Source organism: Balaenoptera physalus (genome assembly GCF_965194825.1).
Source record: "Balaenoptera physalus genome assembly, chromosome: 10".
In the NCBI taxonomy this organism is placed as follows: domain Eukaryota; kingdom Metazoa; phylum Chordata; class Mammalia; order Artiodactyla; family Balaenopteridae; genus Balaenoptera; species Balaenoptera physalus.
In genome coordinates, this window is record NC_138889.1 from 26,018,900 (window position 1) to 26,028,732 (window position 9,833).

Here is a 9,833-nt window from a genome sequence, read left to right on the forward strand (position 1 = left end):
AAATCAAACGATTTAAAACTCAAACTATTCACCAAAATGCAGTATTTGTTTTTTAAGATTATCATCAGTTTTGATGGGAAATTTTATAAGTGTTTCCAGAGAGAAAGACCCTTGACTTTGGCTCCTCATGAGCCAGAGTGCCTGAGTGTGATTCCTATCTGTATTTAGGCCCCTTCACTGTAAACAGAAGGCCAAGATTTAAGGCTCTGGGCAATAGACCAGTTTTGAGGTTCCTGTAAGTAGGTTTCCTGGCAAACCTCGTTTTCCCCTCATTTGTGTTATGAGGGGATGGCTATGTAGGGAAAAAGCCCCCCTCCAAAATATAATCATTCACTCAAACATTCACTCAGCGCTTCTTCGTTGAGCATCTATTATGTGGCAGGTGCTGTGAGAGGTGCTGATAAGCACACACTTGGAAGTCCCCACTTTCAATGACTCTGTCCACCAAAGGCAATATCTTGTCTAAATATATGTAAATTATGATATAATAGCTTAAATCCTACACGTCATGCATGTAAAAGGTATTAGGATTGCACAGAGGAGAGTAGTCCTGGCTCACTGGGCAGGGAGCAAGCAGAGCTGTAAACTGGACAGTGGGGTGGTCAGAGCTGGACGCGGAGGCTGAGGCCGGAACCCACAGACTCCCTGTTTGTAAGATGAACAGGTCGAGGTTGTTAGGTACCATGCCTGAGACCAGACTGTAGAGAGATACAGTGTCAGGGCAAGTTCTAGGAATAGGAGTCCAGGGAAAGAAAGCACAGCTGACTTGGGAGTGCTGCCTGGGAAATGTCCCTGCACCCCTTTTGTCCAGAATATCCAAGAACACTTTGAGTGACCACTTAGGACAACTGAGGGAAGGTACCAGAAGGTATGCTCTGCAGTACACACTTGAGCCACATCAGCCCTCCCTCTCTTTTCCCCTTCCCCCCCCCCCCACCACCTTATGAAGGCACTGGTGCTGAGTGTTGGCGTCCAAGAACATAACGTAACCTGAGTACCCTATCTCTCCAGCTTTCCTAACCATCCAAGTCAAGAAAAGCATTGCACTTTACAATCCCTCCCTCGTGGTCCTGCCAAGGCTTCCTAGAAGGCGGTTTTATATTCCTTCTTGAGTTTAGCATGCCATGTTTTCCTTTGCATATTAAAGGATGAAGATGAAGGTGATGGACTCGTTCCCTCAGTACCAGAGTCAGCTGCCAAGTTTCTCTGGCTGACTTGACCTCCTCCTCCAACACTTCATTGCTGGTCTGGTCTTTACAGGGAGGACAAAAGCGAATACATATGTTTCTCTCATTTCCTCGTCTTCTAGTGAATTACCTGGGAAGTGACCAGGAAAAAAGAAAGTGAAAGTCACACAAAAGTGGGTCCGATGTACTGTTGATTTTACAAGATTTTAATGCTATGTGGAACTAAGAGAACAAATTGTGTTTCATATTTAATGGCAGCAGGAGACTTTATGCTTAATGGTTTTTTTTTTTAATATAGTTTGACCTAGTACTGTCAAGAGAAAAACTACATTTTGTTCCTGCCTTACATTCAGGACATGATTTCTGCAGATAAATAATTTGTAATGCAGTTTCTATTACTAAGACAGTGTTTCACGCATCTGTTTTATGTTTCATTAATGGGACGACAAATGAAACCATCAACCATCCTGCTTCTCTATTTTAATTCAACGTATAAGAAAAATGTGTGGTGACTCTAGACAGTAAAGCCGATTACTGTGTCAGGGAAATCTACTAGTTTACTTATGGATCTGAAAAGGCTGCCAAAGCACAAATCACCATGCTGGCAAATGGTGATCAAATTTACTGTTTAAATCAAGAATGAGCACCGTAGTCTAATCCGCAGTAGAGCAGTTCAGAACCCATTAAGTACTGATTTAACTTAATCTCCAGTACCCAACTGATGGTGAATAAGTCAATTAGAATGAGAAGCACCAGAAGGAGAAAGGCATCGTAAAGGAGGCGCTTGATGGGACTTCCCAACCTTCCTAAAAGGAGGCAATCTTAAACTTTTTTTTTGTGTGGGGGGGGGGTTATTTATTTATTTATTTATTTTTGTCTGTGTTGGGTCTTCGTTTCTGTTGAGGGCTTTCTCTAGTTGCGGCAAGTGGGGGCCACTCTTCATCGCGGTGCGTGGGCCTCTCACTATCGTGGCCTCTCTTGTTGCGGAGCACAGGCTCCAGACGCGCAGGCTCAGTAATTGTGGCTCACGGGCCTAGTTGCTCTGCGGCATGTGGGATCTTCCCAGACCAGGGCTCGAACCCGTGTCCCCTGCATTGGCAGGCCGATTCTCAACCGCTGCGCCACCAGGGAAGCCCAAGGAGGCAATCTTGAGTTGGGCCAAATAGACTGTCATTTTCTGTAGTGATGAATATGGGGGGGGGGCACTTTATTTAATTTCTCATATAAGACCAGTATTACAAAATACCTAGATGGATAGGGCTTCAGTTGGCTTGGGTCATAAAGGAAGTCAAGGGTTGAGCAAACCTTAAATTCTGTAATTGGTACAGGCTGACCCACTATCCTTCATGACCCTCAGAGCAACAATGCCTCTGAGGTGTTCTGCAGATCCTTTCCTTGGCATCCAGGTTCCAATGACAATAATATGTTTGTATTAGGAAGGTGCCATCCCTTCATTTGGTTTCCCTTCTAATCAAAGCATGTATATACCTGTGGAGGAGTTGGCTAAAGTTATGGAGTCATCTGGTTTGGAGTTAAGGGACATAGTTCTGCAGAAGAATATCTCAATCCCACCCACTTCACTGGTTCCTTTTCCTTCAGTCCCCTCGAATGGTGTCTTTCATGACTCTGACCGCTGATCTCTTAACATCCTGAATGTCTTTATCTGTGGTATTTGCCACCCACTGACATCCTGCGTACTCTTTCATCTTAGAACATTTTATAAGGTCATTTTGTGATTGGGATATGGAGAAAAGTCCCAGTTGGAATTTTTGCCTACGTTACATTGGCGACGCAAGAACTGTATGACTGCGACGCCAGACACATTAACGTGCAATGTTGAATAGGACATGTGGATTTGAGCAGTAATGTTGGCATCAAGATATAAAGAGTACGTGCTCTAGATGGGGTTGTAAGTGTTGGCCTGCCAGAGGCAGGTACCGTGATACACTAAGGAGCACGAAAGAGGGGTATCTAAGCTGGCCTGGGGGATTGTGAAGAGGAAATCAGTGGAATCAAAGAAAAAAATAGATAGTTGGCCAAATAAGAAGTATAAAGGATGGGAGGGTATCCAGAGACAAAGATGATGGCATCAGAGAAGCAGGGAAACAGCATGGTGGGGGCAGGGTGTTCTGGATTCAAAGTTCAGACAAGAAATTGAGAGCAGTGAGCCTGGAGGAGTGGAAAGGTGGGCTCATGCTGGGCCTCGTGTGCCATGGTAAGGAGGCTGTACCTTCGATCAGTGATGGGGAGTACCAAATGGCCTATGCAGGGGAGTGAGAGTGGAGAGTCTGGGTTCACTATGTGGAGGGTGGATCCAGAGGAAAAAGTCTGGAGAAACAACAATTGGGAAGGCATATTCTAGATAAGGGAAAAATGAGGGCCCAGCCTAGGGCTGTGGGATGGGATAGAAAGAGGGAAGAGACTCATGAGTCATTTAGGAGGCTTGGGATCCCCAAGAGGACAGGAGGACAGGGACTTGGGACAGGCAGGGGACCTGGACACCCTCTTATGTAACGGATTACTGAGAGGTCACAGCTGAGATTCCAGGAACTACATTAGCCAGGGCCCAGGTCAATCCAGAGCAGAGGACCTGGAACCCATGCAGAAGGTCCTCCCAACCCCAGCCAGCTCTCTCTTTGCCCGCTGCTGCCCTGAGCTGGACTGGGTCTGGGACTGAGGGCAGCTGGTGGGCTGGTGGTGGTGAGGTCGGCAGGTCAGGCAGTGGAAAGTGAGGGAAGCCAGAGGTGGGAGAATCAGGCTGAAGCCACAAATCCAGGAATGCGGCTGCAAATGTTCTGTCACCTCTACCCCCGCTCTGCTCTGGGAGAGCAGCCTGCAAAATAGCCCCTGTGCACTGCACCTCCTCGGGTTCCTCCTCTAACCAAAGGAAGCAAGTCAGGGCTCATACACCCTAACATCCCACCAAGGATCTTCTGTGCAACAGGGGAGGGAGCGTTCACATTGCAGCACCAGCAGGTTGCCCAGTCCTGATTTTCCAGAGACCAAAGGGACTTGAACTCTGCTATCCCCAAATTTATGGGGACTGTTCTCTAGTACTTTCATTCACAAACAGTAACTATAGCCTATGATGTGTCCAGCCCTCTGCCATCTGTATTGTGGAGGGAGGAGCAGGTGACCCACAAAGAAAACTTGGAGGTGGGTCTTAGATTTATGGAAATTACACCTAGTGGGGGAGATAAAGTAGTCATGGATAGAAGCATAAAACAAGTGTTCAGGCCCACCTGAGAGGCTGTGTTCTAGAAATTCCGAGGAAAAAGCAGTGAATTTCCTTCTGTGCACATCGCAAAGGTCCAGTGGAGAAAGTGATATGAACTGGGCAGGGAGAACTGGTCATCCAGGTGGAAGGAAAGGTCTAGAAAAGTCTCAGAAACAAGAAGGTTCAGGGAACATTGAACAGATTGGCTTATTTACTGTGAAGGGCATGAAAGGAAGTTGAGGGGAATTGCATGAACGGTGGCCCAGAGGACCTCAAATGTCAGGCGGAGAGTTTGCAAATATTCTGTCAGCTGCAGAAAGCTGGTGGGGAATTTTGCAAAAGGTAATATGTTTCCAGAAGGCATCCTGAGGAAACTGGTTTTTTTTGCTCATGAAGTAGCTCTAAATCATAAGAAATGTCCCACTTAATTTGTCCCTGCTGTTGTAAATGCCAATACTCCTTTTAAGCTTGCAAAAAACCAAAGCTGCTCTGAATGTAGTGAGCTCTTGGCTGATTTAACTTTCTCCTTTCTTCTTCCACAGAAATGTCTATTGTGCCTAGCTCACAGGTCTAAAAGGACACAGGCCCAGCATGTGCCAAGGTGAAGCCATATCTGGGGATGTAGAGCCCTTGTGGAAATTAGAGCTTAACAATATATTAAGGATGGTTGTGTAACAAGCACCGTGAAATATTCATCCCATTCATAAGATTCAGAGAAATAAAATAAAAATCCCAGGGACAAGCTGAAATGGTGGAGAAATGTTAATGGCATCTTCTGATCTCAGAACACACTCTGCAGTCTTGAAACAGAACATACTAAAGGTGACAATGATCTCATAAAAAGAAGCAAAAGGAAAGGGACCCAGGGTAGGGATTCCTAATACCTGATAACAGAGCCCCACTGCGAGAAGAGCCCATCACCAGGGTCAGGCCATGGATTTTGAAACACATGTGAGGAAGAGGAGGACAGCTATTCCTCCCTAGATAAGGTAAGAGAAAAGAAAATTATATTTTCCTTCTTAGATTTCCCTTTTTCTTTATTGGTTGGGAATTGCCTTCATCCAACATTTAGATTCCCTTGCCTCTTTGAGGTTATTTAAGCCTCTATTTTTGCCAAAATTTCCTTTTATTTATCTTATCCATTTTCTCTACATAGTCTTCATGATTGTCAACTGGGTAACCCAGGCCTTAGTTGTCTGTAGGTACAAAAGATATCCCATTAACCCTAATAGTTTAAGACTATCTGTTCACTTGGGCCTCCAGCCCTCCTGAGAAGGCCTCCAGGTACGTCGAAGCATTGTCACGGGCATGTGCTTATGAACCTGTCTGTCGCCCTCATCACCCATCACTGGATGCCCAGCCTCATTGTCAGTGTTCCCTGCACAGGCAATAGCTCCAGGAAGTCATGCCATTGCAAGGGTTAATTGAACTCTTCCTAAGAATGAAAATGCTCAGGCCAAAAGTGCCGCCTTTAAATGATGCCCAAGCCTCTGTTCCTTAAGGTCCCAGAGAGGTGCAGGGTAGCACGCCAACGTGGAAACCATGGCTCCATGCCTCCTTTTTCCACTGGACCTGAAATAGCATTGTTTGTGCCCAAATCACACAATTTTCCTTCAGCTTCTGTCTCTCATGCCCTGTTCCCAAGAAATAGAATAGGGGATGGATGCCATCCTATCCCATCACCCATGTTGTTGCCTGTCTACCATCTCCCTGTCTTATAGCTTAAAAAATATTGAACATCAAATACATGAAAAGTAAAAAAAAAAAAAAAAAAAAAAAACTACACACACTGTCTTCTTCCTTCATCTACCAAATCACAAATGCTCTTGTACAGATCAGCTCACGCAGGTAACTGAGAAGCATAAGCCTTCTAGCCCCACAAATGGCCAACTCTAAATTTTGGGCGGGGCTCCTCCAGCTCCCCCTGCTCCACATTAAACAGCTCCCCTCCCACCTTGTCATAACACTGGTTTTACATAGTCATTTATAGCCTGAAATCAGTTTTCACAATTGGCAGTCCTCTGGTGTCAACTGTTGAAATCTGTTTGCCAAAACACTGTCTCATACAAGGCTCCAATTTGTTGTTGAATTGCTGCTCTTTGTCGTGAAAGGACAGTTTACCATTTTGGGCCAAGAACTGGATTTATAAGTGTTTATGTAGCAATTTGCAGAATAGCATTTTAAGATGACTTCCTCATATATGCTGTTAGGACAATATTTGCCTCCTGCAGAATGATGAATTGGAAAAAGCATGAACTTCAGTGTCATATAGACATGGGTTTGAATACCAGCTCTGACATTTATGCTGTCTGTGAAAATTTTAACTTCTCTGAGTCTCAGTTGTGAAATACAGCCGATAAAATATTGTCATGAGGATTCAATTATATAGATAAGACATAGTTAAAGGGACTTAGTTAAAGGGACTCAATAAATGGCAGCTACCATTATTCACACTATTTTTTAAATACATTGCATTACCTATGGCTGCAGAAGAAAAACATTTCTCAACACTTGGGAACACTTTTCTTCTTCTGCAGAAGAAAAACATTTCTAAACATTTCTAAACCAGGGATGGTATATACATAGCATTCATGCTTCCTCTCTCTACTTCCACATACATAGCAGACATCATTCATCAATAACCATACTCTTTTCCAATGAGACTAAACTTGGCCTCAGAATCCTCAACACAGTGTTACAAGCAACCACTACTGCTATTTATTTAACAAATAAAAATATAGAATACATGGTTACATTTGAATTTCAAATAAAGAATGAGTAATGTTTTAGTATATGTGTATCCCATGTAATATTTGGGATATATATATATATATATATAATATATAATTATTATACTAAAAATATTCATTATTTATCTGAAATTCAAATGTAGTTGGGAATCCTGTATTTTATCTGGCAACTCTTGTGGTTTGCATGTGAGTTTGAAATTGACTTGCCATCCCTGACCTCTGATTAATCATGACTTTGGGCTATCAAATGATTAAAACTCAATTCAAACTAGTTTTAGGGATAAAAGGTAGTTAATTATCGGACACAGCTGGGAATTGCAGGGGTGGCTCTAACATCAGGCACTGTTGGCTTCTTTCTGCAGCCCGGCCCTCTCCACCTGACAGAGAAGAAGGCTCCCCCAGTAGCAGATTTATTTATTCCCAGCTTAACAACAAAGGGATTTCCTTTTCCCAACTTCTATTTGTCAATCCATATAATTCTGATTGGCTTAGCTTAGGCCTTGCACTCACTTCTACAATTAATGCCTTACAGATGGGCGTGACCACGGGTCACAGGCTGTAGACTGGATCATAGGTTTATGCCTGTAAGTGGGGTTGGATTAAGGCACCTTAATGGGTAGCCCACTAGGATCTTTCAGCATGGGAGAAGTACCATTCCCAAAAGAAACAGGATGCCTGGCAAAAATAACAACAACAACATCAAGATGGGTCCATTTCCATTCTGAACTGTCTGTTTTTATAGAATTAGAGAAAGGTTTCACTATACAGGAAGGTCAGAATCTGCAGTTGAGAGACAAATATGTAATAAACTCTAGTAAACCCAAGGTATGAAGGCACTTTGGAAGGCAAAAAAAAGAGTGACCTGACACAAGCAAATGTATTGTTGCAGAAAGATGCAGGGAGAAAGAGAGAGTGTGTGAATGATTGACAGGGACAGTAAGAATGGCTGATAAGTGCTTCTTAGGGAAGCATTTTTGACTCTCTATTGGTTTTCAGATAGTTCTGAAGCATGGAAAAATCCCATGTTTTCCTCATGCCTTTGAAGCACCTGTCAGAACACAAAGGGCTGACAAGAGGTGTTTAAAGAGTTATCCTCCTGCCAGTGTTTGTAGCTGTATGCTGCAGACAGTAAAAGCAAAGGCCATGCAGCGACAGTGTCAGGGTTTGAATCCCAGCTCATCACCTGCTGGCTGATGAACTGGGACACGTTACCTCATAAGACATGTCCAGTGCTCCTGCACTGAGGTGACTTGCCATTGAGACAAGGGCCCACCCTCAAGACAGGGCTATCTTGAGCAACATGGTCCATGAGTGGAAAAAAATAAGAAGTATGCATAGCAGGGGACTGTAGGCAGGGCAGGTAATACAAACTGAAAAGACCATCCTTTAAGAAATGAGCTCACCCCATCACCATCCCCAACACACTTTCTATACACACTATCTATAACAAAATATCTCTAAGAGGGGATTATCCCAAAATGCTATGGGGGAAACAGAGAAAAGATGGGGGAAGAGGTAGGTCTTGAAGAGCTTGGATTTGTGTTCACCAAAAGAAGACGACATCTCAATGTGACTCTGAAGGATCACTTTGAGTACACCAAACTGAACAGAGAGGCTCAAGCAATCACAGAGGTGTAAATATGCACGGCAACACCTCCAAACCTCTTTTCACTCTCACACCTCACATTCTCATCTGCTACACACTCAAAGGCTCCCCTGTTCTGTTGTGAAAGGGGAAAATATGTAAATAATTGTATGTGTTTATTTTGTTTCTAAAAAGGTAGGAATTGAAACAGACACCATCGTCTCTTTCAATGACATAAATCTCCTGGAACATAATTGTGAATTGGAGGGGAAGCATTGGGAGCTCTTAGAACCTGGCATGTTTAGACAATATGAGAAATAGGGGTAGAGTAGACTGAAGGGATCCATGGGGAGTTGCAGGGAATAAAACCTAGAAGAGCGGGCTTCCCTGGTGGAGCAGTGGTTGAGAATCTGCCTGCCAATGCAGGGGACACGGGTCCGAGCCCTGGTCTGGGAAGACCCCACATGCCGCGGAGCAACTAGGCCCGTGAGCCACAACTACTGAGCCTGCGCGTCTGGAGCCCGTGCTCTGCAACAAGAGAGGCCGCAATAGCGAGAGGCCCGCGCACCGCGATGAAGAGTGGCCCCCGCTTGCCGCAACTAGAGAAAGCCCTCGCACAGAAACGAAGACCCAACACAGCCAAAAATAAATAAATAAATAAATAAATTTTAAAAAAAAAAAAAAAAAGATGGGTTGAGGAAAAAAAAAAAAAAAAAAAAAAACCTAGAAGAGCAAAGGGACCTGGACTGAAAAGCCTTCTATGCTGTATAAGGCATGTGAACTTTATATGATAAACAAAGGGGAATCAAGAAAAGTTTTCGAGTAGAGGATTGATAAAATATGATACTGTTAAATGTAAGTTACTTTGCAATAATAATGTCCATAGCTGTGTAGGCGGCTTCTAAAATGGCTCCTAATGATCCCTACCTCCTGGTGTCCACGCCCTTGTATGACCCTTTCCCCTTGAATGTGGCCTAGACCTAATTATTTTCTTCTTATGAATAGAAGATGGCAAAATGATGGAAAGTCACTCCAGAGGTTAGGTTCCAGAAAGACTGTGTCTTCTGTCTTGCTGGCTCGCTCTTGCCCTCTTG

General features: G+C 43.9%; 1 long non-coding RNA gene across 1 annotated transcript; it reads right to left on the minus strand.

Annotated features, from left to right (window-relative positions):
* Window positions 1-2,038: 2,038 nt before the first annotated feature.
* Window positions 2,039-9,534, minus strand: LOC309636386. The gene is made up of 2 exons (XR_014250007.1): window positions 9,463-9,534; window positions 2,039-9,108 (listed from the first exon to the last, which is right to left on the minus strand). It is a non-coding gene; the product is annotated as an uncharacterized lncRNA (long non-coding RNA).
* Between the last annotated feature and the right edge of the window lie 299 nt (window positions 9,535-9,833).